General features: G+C 50.6%; 1 long non-coding RNA gene across 2 annotated transcripts in view; it reads right to left on the bottom strand.

Moving 5' to 3' along the window:
* LOC125960814 (uncharacterized) overlaps positions 1 to 13,427 on the bottom strand; it is a 76,941-nt gene extending 63,514 nt beyond the window's left edge. The window contains exons 1-2 of one of the 2 annotated variants that reach the window (XR_007470853.1): positions 13,126 to 13,427; positions 9,719 to 9,790 (exon numbers count right to left, since the gene is read on the bottom strand). This is a non-coding gene — a long non-coding RNA (uncharacterized LOC125960814). The remainder of the gene's footprint in view (positions 1 to 9,718; positions 9,791 to 13,125) is intronic. The other variant, XR_007470852.1, reaches the window with a different exon arrangement.
* Positions 13,428 to 13,766: the final 339 nt, after the last annotated feature.

Raw genomic sequence — 13,766 nt, forward strand, 5'->3', positions numbered from 1 at the left:
CCGGGCCATGCCATACAGAAGCCTGGGAGGATGTGGTTAGCGGGGGGAGACATGCTCTCTTGAGCTCTGACTTGGCTAAGATTTGGGTAGACCGTCTTCCCTGCATACCGACCAGAGGAAGCTTACTTAGCCTCCTCCTTTTCTCAAGCCTGTTGGCACTGCAGGAGATGGCTGGGATGTCCCTGGCTGTGTGCACAGCTCTCTCGAGGACACCCTGCGGCTCCCGCCTGGCTGAAGACCATGCAGACCAGTAGCCTGCGTCAGTGCCAGCCCTCCAGTTAGGGCTGGGGCCAGCTTGCCTTGCCCCACGCTGGGGAGCAGGCTTTTCTTGCAAAAGGAAAGGAGCAGTCTCACAGCAATCAAGCGGTGGGTACTCTCCAGGGTTCTACTCAGGGGCCATTGGCCCTGCAGACGGCGTACAGCAGAGCTGGCCCATGGGAGGGATGGTTTTAGCACCCTGCCCTGCCAGTGGAAGGGATACAGCTTTCTTGTGCAAATGTCTTTTCGTGGCAGCAGGCTTTCCTGTGAGCCGGACCATTCAGGGGGCAAAATCCTCAGTACCCAAGATGGCAGGACAACCAAGTTCCCAAATAAGGACAAAAATTGGTCCTGGAACTCCTAGTGAAGTTCACTGTCATGGCAAAGCTGTTGACGAATTCCTGCCTGTCCGCAGGGAAGGAAAGCGGGAGGGGGCTGACGGCCATGGGGGCCTGGGGGGATCACCATATGGACCCACCTGGGGCACTAGGGGCAAGATCACATGGAACGCCACCCCAGCTTCTGAGCTGAGGTTTCACGAGTGCAAGGCCTGAGGCTGGGGTTCAGGAGCTGTCCACAGCTCCGGGTCTGCCCCAGCCCCTGCCACTTTGCCTTGTGACACCTTCGGGGCACAAAAGGCACTCCGTGAGGATCTCACATGCTCACCAGCAGAGGATCCGTCCAGGCGGCGGGCGGTGGTCCACAGCTCTTGCTGCCGGAGCCGGGCCACACTGGCTGAGGTGCACACCTTCCAGGAGGCGTCCAAGTGAAAAGATAAGGGGTTTCACACAAAAGCCACACAGTAAACGCAACAGGAGTATTCAGGTTCCATAGGCATGAATGGGCATCCCTTTTGCAGTGTTGTAAGCTCAGCCTGTCGTAACCGTGCTGACTCTCTGTGCCCAGCTCTGCAGGGAGCCTGTACACACGATCTGAATAAGAAAAGCTTACTGCGTGCACGCTGAGGAACGTGTACTTGGCGTGAATCTCTTACGTGATCACCTTAGTCAGTGAACTACACCTGTATTGGCCTTTGGTTTTCAGTTTTACGACTCAGTTATTTGACTATTGGCCACTGTCTTCATTAGGGATCATTAACAAGGCAAATGATGGATTGGAGCTTTCAGAAAAAAACGTTAGTGTTCATCTCTGTGGGTCTTACTCCCGTTTCATTTTTTGTTTGTGTTTTCTTTTTTTTTCTTTGAACACTTTAAAACTCTTGACTTCTGTTAAGTATCCAGGCATTGCTTAGTATCTTAGAGACAATTTTCAAAACTGGAGGTGCTAAAGGGCACGCATCAGATGGAAAAGTCACTTGCCCTCTTCTTACCGTCCCCTCTGCCACTGCCTGAGGCCAACTCCACCCCCCTGGGGTTTCTTTAGCTCTGGGTGGCTTCACCACTCCAGCGGCCCAGGAACCTGCATGCTGAAGCCGGCTCCGTCGTAAGGTCAAGACCCAATGCTGCTCCCACTTTGGAGCCTTTCCTGACCAATTCTCCTGGGCAGAGTGAGTCCTTCCTTTCTCTGCTCCCGTAACAGTTCTCAGATGTCTGTGTTTCAGTCCTGGGTGCATGTTCTCTGTCCCCTTGATGAAAAATGCTGACAGAAAGTCACTGTGCCTTGTTCAATGCCATGTGCCCCCATCTTCTAGCAGAATTCTGTGAATGGTAAGTGGGTGGAGACGCCTTGCCTTCAAGAAGCTTTCAGTCTATGGAGAGGTCAAGTCAAGAAGCCGAGAGCAGAGGGGAGCAGGGCGGTTCTGCTTACCGCCACTAGGGGGAGCGCCCGCCAAGTTCCCTGCCCCGGCTACGCGCTCATTTCAGATGGAACTGGGGGGCCTTCGCTGGACCTGGGTTTGAGTTGAAAGGCCGTCAGCGCCGAGCGCATGGCCTCCAAACCAGGGATGAAAGCAATCTTTCTAGAGGGTCTGGGAAGCAATCACAAGAAACTCACTAGAATTCACAGCACTCTCGGCCTCACACACAGGCACCCAGTTTGCTTCTTCCCCAAGACCTCTGCTTCCTAGAAAGTAAGCACAGAGGAAGGAAACCATTGTGTCAAGACTGCTGACACTCATATCTACCAGAGCTGCTCCATCTGCTGGCCGGGCTGTTGTGCCTGGGCTAAGTTTCTCATCCCTGTAAATGTCACACCCCTCATGTGTTAATAGGGAAAATGAAAGACCTATTACCTCTAAGGTTCTTGTGAAAATTAGAAAATCCTCATAAATAAAGAGCATCTGGGAAGTACAGTAAGCATTCCAGACCATTAGCTGCCACATCTATTCCTACTATTCTAACCACTACCAACACCACCACCGTTACTGGGACTCCTGGTACCAAAGGCCGAGAACCTGGCGTCGAGCTGGCTGCTCTTCTCCAACCCCGTCTCTCTCTCCGAACAGCTCCCTTCATCCCCTGATGTGCAGTCTGCCCAGAAGTGCTTTGAGCGCGGAGGGAAAGGAAGATCAAGTCCCCCGCTTCCCCTGAATCATCCTCTTTCTCACCAAGAAGCCCTCCCCATGGAACGGCCCTGTCTCCCTCCCCACTTCCATCCTCAGGACACTGAGGACAGGATGAGGGTGTTGGTGACGGCCAGACAACCAAGGGGACCAGTCACTGCAGCCTAACAATGGTGAATGTCCTCCAACTACCTGGGGACTCAGGTCAGCAGCAAACTTCTCAGCTGCACGGTCCTCCTGTTGGATCTTCCCAGCTCTGCGTTTATTTATTAATCTTATCATGATCGTTTGGACAGATATCTGTTGGGTTTGTCAAACCGGAGATGGACTTCAAGGGGACTGAGGAACTGAAGCCCAGCTCAGCAGCCTGCTTTGGTCACGTTGTCGGGAAGAGCCAGACAGGAGTCAGGTCTCCTGCCCTGCTGCCCTCACCGCCTGCAGGTAATGCTCTCCTTGTTGGAGGAACGGTGGGGATCCAGGCGAAGGGAAATGCTAGGGACACCCACCTTCTCCCCTCTGTGTCCCTGGTGCCTGGAAGGGCAGATGTCAGGCCAGCGTGCGCATGCCCACCCTTCAAAGGAATACCGGGGATCGCTGGATCCCCCGTCAAAGACCAAGGGGGTGGGGTCCCCGGACACACACAGGGCTCCCAAGAGCAGCCGGCGTGGGCAGCCCAGGCGCGTGTTTGAATATGTCCTCATAACACATCGGCCTTTCCTTCTTTCCCAGACCAGCAGCCATGCCCCGTGATTATTCCAGACATATAGTTCCTGTTTGTGAATTGTAGACTCCGGGATTCCTGGGGCAACGGTCCACTGATCCCTGGTAGACCTCAAACCACAGGCCGGGCAAGACGTTCCCTTTCCTCCTGAGGGAAGGAGAGGAGGGCATTGACACAGGGGACCCCATGGACATTTCCTGCACAACGTGTGCACAGAGTCCAGGGGGTGTCGGGTCTTGCTAAAAGCCCGAGCTTTGGAGTCAGCAGAGCTCCCCTTGAGCCCGGGCCCCATCACGTGCCGTCCGTGGTCTTGGATGAGTTACTCCACCCCACGTGCCGACGTTTCACTGCCTATATGTGCAGAAGACCATGTTCCAGACCAGGTGAACTAGTGCAGTGCCACCCGCCTCCTAAATGTTCAACACTCGGCCTTACAATGACTTCACATCATCCCCAGACTAAACTCCCAGATGGGTAAAATTGTGCAGAGTTTACAGAAAGGAAGCTCAGAGAAACGAGGACATGGGGCAGCCCTGTAGCACAATTGTTAGGTAATAAACACCCGATCTTTCACAATTCCAATTTGTCTCTTGGAAAAAAAGCACATTGGATGTTTAAGAAAACATCATATTTAATAAAGGCGTTCCACAAAGGACCTAGGAAAGCGAGGCAAACCCCCCATTTTTTGCTAGGATTTTATGTTTTTCAACATGATTTCATGATCATCTCATTAAGCAGACTGGTTCATTACAAGCAACACTAAGGTGCTAATTTAATTCCCGCCAGTGACTTTTTCTTTTTTTTTTTTTCAAGCTTGTTTACCTGGGAAGCCATGTGTAACTAAAGAAAATTCCCACAGGCGAGAAGGAGGGGCTGCCGGTCGGCTCTTCTGTGTAGTATTTCTCCAAACCGGAGTCCAACATCTCCAGGCCCCAGAGGTTTAATTACCATGTGCAGCCTGGTGTTTGGGGGAGGGGCCGGCGTGGGAGCCCGGGCCCTCCCTGCCCACGCTGCTGCCGCAGCCAGCGGTGCGTCTGCGGCACCGGGACAAAGACGGGTCAAAGCATCGGGCTGGGAGGCTGCATTCAATTTGGAACTTGAAACGGAACTTTCACCTTTTCCAGAAAATTCTGCGTGTTCGAAAGATTTAACTTTCTCTGCGCCCCTCCCGGCCAAGAAGGAAGAGGAATTGCAGCTCTTACTTTATCACAGAGTGTGAGGGAGAAACCTTTTGGAACCTAGCAATTGGTTTTTGTTTTGTGACCAGCTCCTGCCACAAAAGGGGACCCACCCCTCCCCAGCATTCAATTAACCCTATGTGAGACGGCCAGGGGATTAGGAAGATGGGATCAGGCCCCATTCAGGAGGTTCGGAGGGGGGCTTTTTCAGAAGATTCTTCGGAACAAAGGTTGCCAAACTAAGTAGCTTTTTTTTTGTTGCTTAGCTCTGCCCTATTGTTACCACAAAAGCGACCTTTTCCACTTAATTGGGGCTTTAGAATTCCACCTCTATTGTGTTTGTCTATAAGAAACACTCTGCAGAGGGGCTGTGTAAGTTTATGAATATAAGCATTCTGCGTTGGGTGATTCCAAAGCTATTTATGTATTTGGATCCACGGATATAGGTTACTCTAATAAAAATATTCATCATAAAATACTCATGGCAACAATAATTAGTTTCCATATATTGAGTTATTATTATGTATCCAGCAGGCGCTGTAATCGATGCTCGGGGTATTTTGTTTCTAATGTCACAATTAACTGGTTACAGACCAGAATTAGAAAGTTCCAGTGGCAGGGAAGCCAGCCCACACCCCCAGCCAAGGCCGCACTCTTCCGGCCCACAGGACATCATTTATAACATTTTTTGGTTCTGCGTTTTTTGGTTCTGCCCTAGATCTCCAGTGAGGTTGTCAAGCCTGAACAGACAAGGGATTAAAACGTGCATCTATTTGTATACACAGCTAAAAATGCAGATGCCTGTAAGGGGCAGAGAGGAAGCACAAATGTGCACATGGGAGCTGCTGTAATACAGCAGGGAGTGGTGAGGCCTGAGGAAAACTGGAGATGAAACACCTCTCAAAGACACTTTCATCCAAACTGATTGTATTTATTTATTTCTAAACACTAAGCCAACCTCAGAAAACAGTTCTGGGTCCGAATTTGGGGACTGGGTCTCCCAGTGGGAGAGTTCTCTGCTCTGTCGATGGTACCAAGCAGATGTGATAAATTTGGGACCCTCCAACCACCTCCCACCCCCGGACATGGTTAGGTACATGGGGCTCTAAAAGCCAGGAGTCTCCAAGTTCAGGTCCGATCTCTGGCTTCCCTGCAACTCTAGACCAGTTGACCTCAGGTGGGGCAGGTGCTCCCTGCTGCAACCGTACCTGGCCCACTTCACCCCTTTGTGCTGGTGGCCTCGCCTGCGTGACTACTTGAGTTTGTCATCTCTGAGCTGGTGAGAGTGAGCTTCCCAGGGACTACTTTTCTATGCTCAGGTCCAAGGTGACAGGAGCCCTCACCTTCGTCTCCTGTCACAGGAGGAGTCCACACACCTAATTCACACACTGAGGTCTGCAGAGTCTTAAACTCAGTAAAGCGTTGAGAGATTCAAGGGCATCCAAACATTCATTTTATAAATTTTATGTTATGCCAAAAAACAACAAAAAAATCTTCCAGCTACAGGGTGTCGAAGAGCATCTTGCTCACACTCTGCTGTTTGCGTGGATGATCCTTCATATTTTATACCTAAAATATCATACAAATAGGTCAGCAACTGATCGGCCTCTTCAGAGAGTGCCTTATGTCATATACTTAAATTGAACTTAGAAAAACAGAAAGCAGTCTGCTTTTGCAGAAAGTGTTGAACTATCCAGAAAAGTTCCAGCAAAAAGCCTGGATGGATTCTCTGTCAAGGGAACCAAGGCTTTGTCTAAGATGGGGGGCCGTGAACCCCCTGCCCTTCCTGGGTTCCCTTTGGTGACCCACACACTGTCATTAAGCCCATCGAGGGGCTTAATGCCTGTTAGCAGATCAATCAAGTATTTGAACCATTAAATTGAATCTGGACATTCTACACCATGTTACAGAGTGGAATATTCATGTCGCAACTGAAATCCTTCCAAGAGTTGGAAGTTAGACTTTGAGTGATCTCACCTATTAGTACAATGGCCAACGGATGGCCACAAAAGAAGCAGACAAAACCTCTTTGCATCGATTGACTGAGAAGTTGCAAAAGCTCTGTTATAAATGCCCTGTCTTTAGTTCTCTCCAGACAGCTCTGAGTCCTCACTGGAATCCAGCTTGTCCCATATATTTATATACATAAATATATAAAAGTCTATCTTTAACCAGCTCCCTTATTCATATCCCTAGTTCTCTCCAGATTAGAAAAAAAATGTGCACATGGAGAACCATTGCTATTATTATAAGGAAATATACCAATAGTGGAAGAAATAAGAAGTGACAGTTGACAGGGGAAAAAAAAGATGCAACATTGAGAAACATGAGGAACCAACTTGAAAACTCAAGAGATACAGCAGCTTAAGGTTGTTCAAAATAGCAGAAAACCTCCCTGCAGAACCCTGAAAATAGCACTGTACTACATCACAATGTATGATGTTTGCTCTTAAGAAGAAAGAAAGTTGTATCATTAATGTTAAAGGATTTCTACACAAAATGGTCAAGGCTTTAAAAATGTTCGGCTTTCTGGGGGAACTCACATTTCCACACTGACTCATTTCCTTACCATCTCAGATGCCTGAAATCTTTCTGGTTTTAGCCATTAAATCACTTTTTTCTATAAAACTATGAAAATCGTGTAAGAGAAGGCGTGGAATGGAAGCCAGCCTTCCGCACCTCACCACCCTGGACCAGATCTGAGAGATGCAGCCTCTGTGGTCCCTTCCCGGTATCCACACTGTCTCAGCATGGACTCCACTGATGCTCACTAACTGCTCTAACCCCTCTATTCTGGGGAGGCTACTGCCAAGAAGGCGAGGCACAGACACGTTAGGGGAGAGAGTGCAGCAGTTCAGATGAGTGTGCAGAAAGCCTTGTCCCAGGTGGGTCTGGCGGCTGCGGTGACACCGAGGAAGCATGTCCAGCCCAGTCTGGGTCAGGACCAGAGAAAAGCCTTCGTGGGAGGAGTAGTGATGCTTCACGTGTCAGGGCATGAATAGCCATGAACTAGTAGGGTGATAAGGGACACTGCATCTAAGCAGGCAGAGCTGCGTAAAAACAGCCCAAGGGAGAGATTTGTCGTGTGTACGTGCACGTGTGCAGGACTGCATAAAATTTTCTATTATTACAGTAAGAATTTTGAGACAGAGAATGGCAAAAATGAGGCTTGAAAGGCAGAGCCAGGCCCTGGGGGTTTTCATGTCCGCACAAAGGAGCCTTGATTCTGAGAAGCAGAAGCCTCAGCAGGGCCTCTCCCTGGTGCCTCCTGCCGGCCACCGGCTCTGGGAAGGAAGGCCAGTGGATGGCGGGGGGGGGAGGCGGCAGGAACTCAGGACAAAGCCTGCCCTCCTCAGTGGTGTCATTTTAGAGCTCCCCAGACTTCACCTGGTTTCCAGCACACGGCCTGGGCCCCGGGGCCCCCTTGCAAGCCAGCCCCGGCCGGGCACAACTCCTGAGAAGGTCAGCTCTCGGACCTGATGTTACACAAAGATGACTCTCACTGGCTGCTTAACTGGGATGGAAGGTCTTATTTATAAGATGTCACCTCGGTTGCCTTTCCTCACCGAGCCCCTCACAGTTGCATTTAGCTGCTTGTTTCAGGGGAACCGAGGTCTGAGGATGAGGAAGGATGACGGCAGCCTCCAGCCTAAGACCATTTAGAACAGGAGGGGCAGGGGCTCCACAAAGACAAGACCCAGCCGCGTGTCGCTCTGCGGAGAAAGGGCAGGGGCTGCAACTCTCCAGGGAGCACAGACTCCACCCACTGCGCGCAGGGACCACACATGGTCCAGAGCCTGTGAGACCTCTCCTGAGCCTTCCTCCACAGGGATACTCCACCCCGAGGAGCCCTGAGACCCGTCCCTCCTGTGTGAAAAGGCAGACATCCCCACTCCACGAGATGACAGAATGTCTGAATGAGTGTTGGAGTATTTGCTTATGAATTTCTCCCACTTTCCCACCTTTCCCTCTGGATAAAGCAGAAAACTGGGGGAAGAGACAAGGTGTCGAGTCTTGGTGCGGTCAAGCTGTAGTGATGATCTTTCATTCTTCCCTTTCCCTAAACACACCACCACTCACCACCCCCATCCCCATCCAACCAGCAGGAGTCCTGTGGCCTCCAAAGGCCATCACCCAGCCACTTCTTCCCCGAAACCAGGGCCCGCCATTTCCTGCCAGGTCCTTCTCAATAACCTTCTAACCCGTCTCCCTCCTGCCATTCCTGTCTCCCAAATTCATCCTTCCCCAGAAGCCAGGGTGATCTTTCACAACACCAATCAGAGCATCTTTTCACGATCCAGTTCTAAAGCTTCCCAGCAGCTCCCCTGCACACTTTTCATAAAATGCAGATTCCTTACGTGGCCCTGCCTCTGCCTAGACCACAGCCCCCTCCTTCCTCTGCCTCAGCCATGCTGGCTGGCCTCTTCTGCTCCTCACACACGCTGCAGGGTCTACCCCAGGACCTTTGCACTGACTCTCCCCTCGGCTGGGGTTGCTCCAGCTCCGGATGTTTCATCTCACTCCCGGCTCAACCCAGTGCTTACATCCTAAGTAGCCTATCTTGACAACTTAGTTGTCTAACCTTCTGTCCCACCTCCCCTGCATAGCGTAGGAGCTCCCTGAGAGCACAGCCCTTGTCTTTTCACAGCTTGTCCTCAGTACTTAGACTGGTGCCTGGCACAGAGCAGGCGCACAATAAATATTTGTTCAGTGAATGAAAACAGGGAGTCAGAGACAACATTCGTAACTTTCATCCCCACACACTGTCTTGTGAAGAAGAACATGTGTTTTCAAAATATTCTCCACCTTTACAAAGTTTCGACAACTTCGTTTTGCTGCCCCCTTTAGAAACGACCTCCCACCCACCATGCCGGGCAGGGCCTTGAAGGACTTCTAAGCTCTTCCTTAGAGCTTCAGGCAGCGTCTACTGATGGACAGGAACTTTACTCAGCTCTCAAGCACCTCTCTTTAATATTGATGATTATCCATCAGTTCTTGTCACCAAAAAAAAAAAAATCTAAACCCTTCAGCATCTCTTGAAGATACATGAAGATAAAGACCTTAGGTAAGTAAGAGGTTAGATAACTAGGATCAAAGCACCTGAAATCACGTCTTTGTGCTGCTGCCAATCTTGGAAAATTGTTTTCCTTCTCTGGGCTTCAATTTCCTCACCTACAAAAGGAAGGAAAATGCTGAAAGAGTTTAGATGAACGTGTATGTTTATTTCTGGGAAGGTCATGCTGCCATTAAAGTATATTATAAGGAAAATTGAAACGATCAAGGAAAATGATCACTATGAAAGTCAGGACTGCAAAACAGAAAATGTTTCAAATTATGTAGAAAACTTTTCAATTATTTGAGGAAAATAATGAATAATGAGAGGTATTATCTATATACATTGGAGGATCATGAAAGGTTCTTATTTTCATCTTTCCTTTTCCTTTATTCTCTAAGTTGTAATGAATAAGTATAATATTTTCACATCCCCTCCTCCCCCCTGAAAATTAATAAACCTAAAATGAAGCCAGCTCACCAGGGAGCTGCTAAATTCCCTGCTTGCCCTGACAGCCTGCGACTGCGAGCTTGGAATCCACGTGGTTGTAGGATGAGCTGTGAGTGCTGCTTGGTGTGAGGGTTGGTGAGAAACCAGACCCAGGAATGGCCCCTCAAAACACTGCATCCCCTGGGCTTCCCTGGTGGCGCAGTGGTTGAGAGTCCGCCTGCCGATACAGGGTACACGGGTTCGTGCCCCGGTCCGGGAAGATCCCACATGCCGCGGAGCGGCTGGGCCCGTGAGCCATGGCCACTGGGCCTGCGCGTCCGGAGCCTGTGCTCCAACAGGAGAGGCCACAGCAGTGAGAGGCCACACACAAAAAAAGCACTGCATCCCCTTGCCCCTAGGGCTGCATTTAGGAATGGGATTGGGAGCCAAATGAGGCCAAACAAAGGACACTGGGATTTTTCTTGAACTCTGGAGAAAGAGGTTGTCTTTTATTATTGAGTTTACTAATTAGAACTGTCAGAGGTACCATCCTCCCCGCCCTACAGGAAGTGTTTGCTTGTGAATAAAATCAACTAAAAATAAATAAATAAAGCAGACCTGAGAGACAGAAAAAATAGAACGAAATGCACATAAATACCCATAGATTTCTGTTGACTTCATTGAACCCCTGGACTCAGCTGGGAACAGAAGCAAAATCATATTTTGAGCCTCCTGGCTACCTGGCCCAGTAAATGTCCCTTCACGTTTACACCAGTCTGAGACGTATTTGTCACGAGGCAGATTCTGACTCCTAGACACCACCTGCCACCTGCGTGTTCTCATTGCCTTCCTAGTGAGCCCTGTACCAAGTGCGGCAAAGTCCCCCTGGGTGGCGCCGGGGGACGAGGGCACCCGCTCAGGTGCCTTTTCTCCTGTGCATGGCTAATGGGGGCAGGGCTGCCTGTGCACCCCTGGCCTGAAGGGCAGAGGTGGCCACCTCACCTTCCAAACCAGAGGGGCTCGGACTTTGATTCGGGGACAAAGTTAGAGTCTCACAGACCTCTCTCTGCATATTTCCCACGTCACAGCTGCAATGCGCTGTCACATGAGAGCAAAGCAATGCGGAGAATGAATACTTGAAACAATGCAGCTTATTTCCACTGGAGGCTTGGCCATCACTGCCCTCCCTACTCTTCTTTCCTGGCTTCGGTCTTTAGCTCAGTGCTTCAGTGTCCCCTTTCCAGTCCAGGGCAGACCCAGGCTGGCAGCCATGGAACCCAGAGGGAGGCTTTCAGTGCCCTGGACCTGGTCAAGTTCCCTGCTCAGCCTTCTGAGCCGTAGCCCCCCGGATGCCCCCAGTCCTGTTTTCCGGACACTGTGTCCCTGCTTTTCCCCTGAATATTTTGTTGGTTTCCATTCCTGGGGAAGATGATGAAACACTTGGAGGCTCCGAAGTCTTTCCCAGAGGTGGACACTCTTTCTTTCTACATATGGTCAGACAAGGTTCTCCCTACTGTGTGCCAGACTCTGGGTGTACCAGGACGCTGAACCCACAGCATGGACTGGCGGGGCACGCAGGTAATTCCAATGCAATTCTGGCATAGAAACAACATAGGACGCTTTCAGGGCAAGAAGAGAAACACCTATGTGAGCCCCAGAAAGCTTTATGGAAGAAACTGCAACTAAACTTGGTCTTAAACAATGAATACAAGTGGTCAGGTTGCCGGAGGGGGTGTTATAGGCTGAGGGTCCAGCAGAAACAGACATGCGATGGTGAGAGCATCAGGGACACAACAGGAAAATACGAGCCCTGAGCAGGTGCTGCGTGAAGCGTGAAGCAGAGAGTCCAGAAACACGACCAGAAGCGCACAGGCGAGCGCAGAGATCGCAGAGGCTAGAATCAGCCTGGTGGGTCACAGCCCTGAAGGCAGTGAGGAGACATGACGGTGTCAATCAGGAAAGCAGCAGTCATCCCTGCCTTTTCAAGAGTTCAGCTAGAGGTGCCATTTGGAAGCATTTGCTGGCCATTGAAAACAGGTATTTGCTTGATTGTAAACGCTGTTTGCCACCAGGCTTCCTGATGACAGACCCCACCCAGTGGGTCAGACATCTTGGAGACTGACCCCAGCGTGGGTATGGCTCAAGGTTTTCAGGCCATTTGGCCGTCGTAACTGGGCTTCACCCAGACTGTTCCCCAAAGCCCCAGGTTCACTCCCATTTCTCCCCGTCCCTAAGACCTGTCACTGGGATCTCACTTCACCCAAAGCGCAGACCACCTGGGCCATGGCACTGACTCAGCACCCACACTCGCCTCACAGCTGCTCCGATCCCTGCTCGGGTTAGCATCACAACACACGATTTTGCAAATGGTCCGAAAGGCTAAAGGACTTCCCTGAGATGATAACGCAGACGTCATGGCCTTTCCAAGTTTACACCCATATTTTGTTGTGACGCTTTCTGTTCCAAAGCACTGTGAGTCGCTGGGTAACTTTTAGGCACGCAGATCACCAGATCCCATGTCCAGGGCTCAGCACACAAAGGTAAACCGGACACAATTCTGACCCCAAGGACTCAAACCTGTCTCAGCAAATATTTAATCATGTTTTTCCCAAGATCATGTGGCTTCCTGGTAACCCCAGGATGGGTTCTGAGTTAGGACCCAGCACCCCAGACCCCCTGGTATATTCCATTGCCGCCATCCCAGTATTAATCTGGGGGCGCAGTGAGAAATCGCCTCTGGGGACGTGCTAATCCGACTCTGGTCTGCTGCGGACCCTCCTGAGAACCTGCTCTGGAATCCCCCAGCAGCTAGATTCTCTAGGAAACAAGCTCCCCGGTTTTAGAGGTGGCTTTCCGACCAAAGTGCATCATCAGACTAGCTCACGCTTCTGAAAAAGGAATTAGAGAAAACACGAAAGGCATTCAGCAAACAACCTGCCTGATAGCAGCGTCTAGTCCCAGCAGACTGACTTTCGCTCGTACGAACGGCAGAGACAAGACCCCACAGCCGGAAGCCTCATCTCACCTGAGCAGGGTCTCAGCCGGGCTCCCTTTGTCACTGCATCGGTGGGCTCCCAGCTGGGGGAGTTCCGTGATCTAACCCGTGGCTTGTCTGGGAATCACCGATGCAGCTTCTAGTTTCCTTTCGCAAGGCGATCGTCAAAGCATCCTCCAGGCTGCAGAATGAAACCTGGATTTGGAACCCTCTCAAGGGCTGCCCGGGGTGCTTGTTGGCACACGCAGCGACGTCCAAGCCCCAGCCAGACTGCTGACCTCGCACTGGTGCTGCGTGATATAACTCTCTTGCACGGGGAGGCATTAACTCCCTCGTCCCCACGCTCGTATCCCTCATGTCTCTCCAAGATGCAGGCTCCTGCGATGCCACTGTTCTGATGCCCAAGCTTCTCTCTGCCAGGGCTCCAGCCGTGCAGGGGTTCACGATCCATCCCCTGCAAAAGATGCCAGCCAAGAGTTCAGCATTTTCAGGAATGATTAATCCCAAGGCTCTGTTAAAGTTCCTCCCCTTTATTAATTAAGCCAATTAAAATATGTTTTCAACATTAAGATATTTGTAAAGATTTGAGTGTTTTCCCATAAGTACCTATTCATCGAAGTCATTTTCTTCTTTAAAAGAAGTCCAGCAACCATTCCTTCGTTCCTGTTTGT

Source organism: Orcinus orca, chromosome 13 (assembly GCF_937001465.1).
Source record: "Orcinus orca chromosome 13, mOrcOrc1.1, whole genome shotgun sequence".
NCBI classification, from domain to species: Eukaryota; Metazoa; Chordata; class Mammalia; order Artiodactyla; family Delphinidae; genus Orcinus; species Orcinus orca.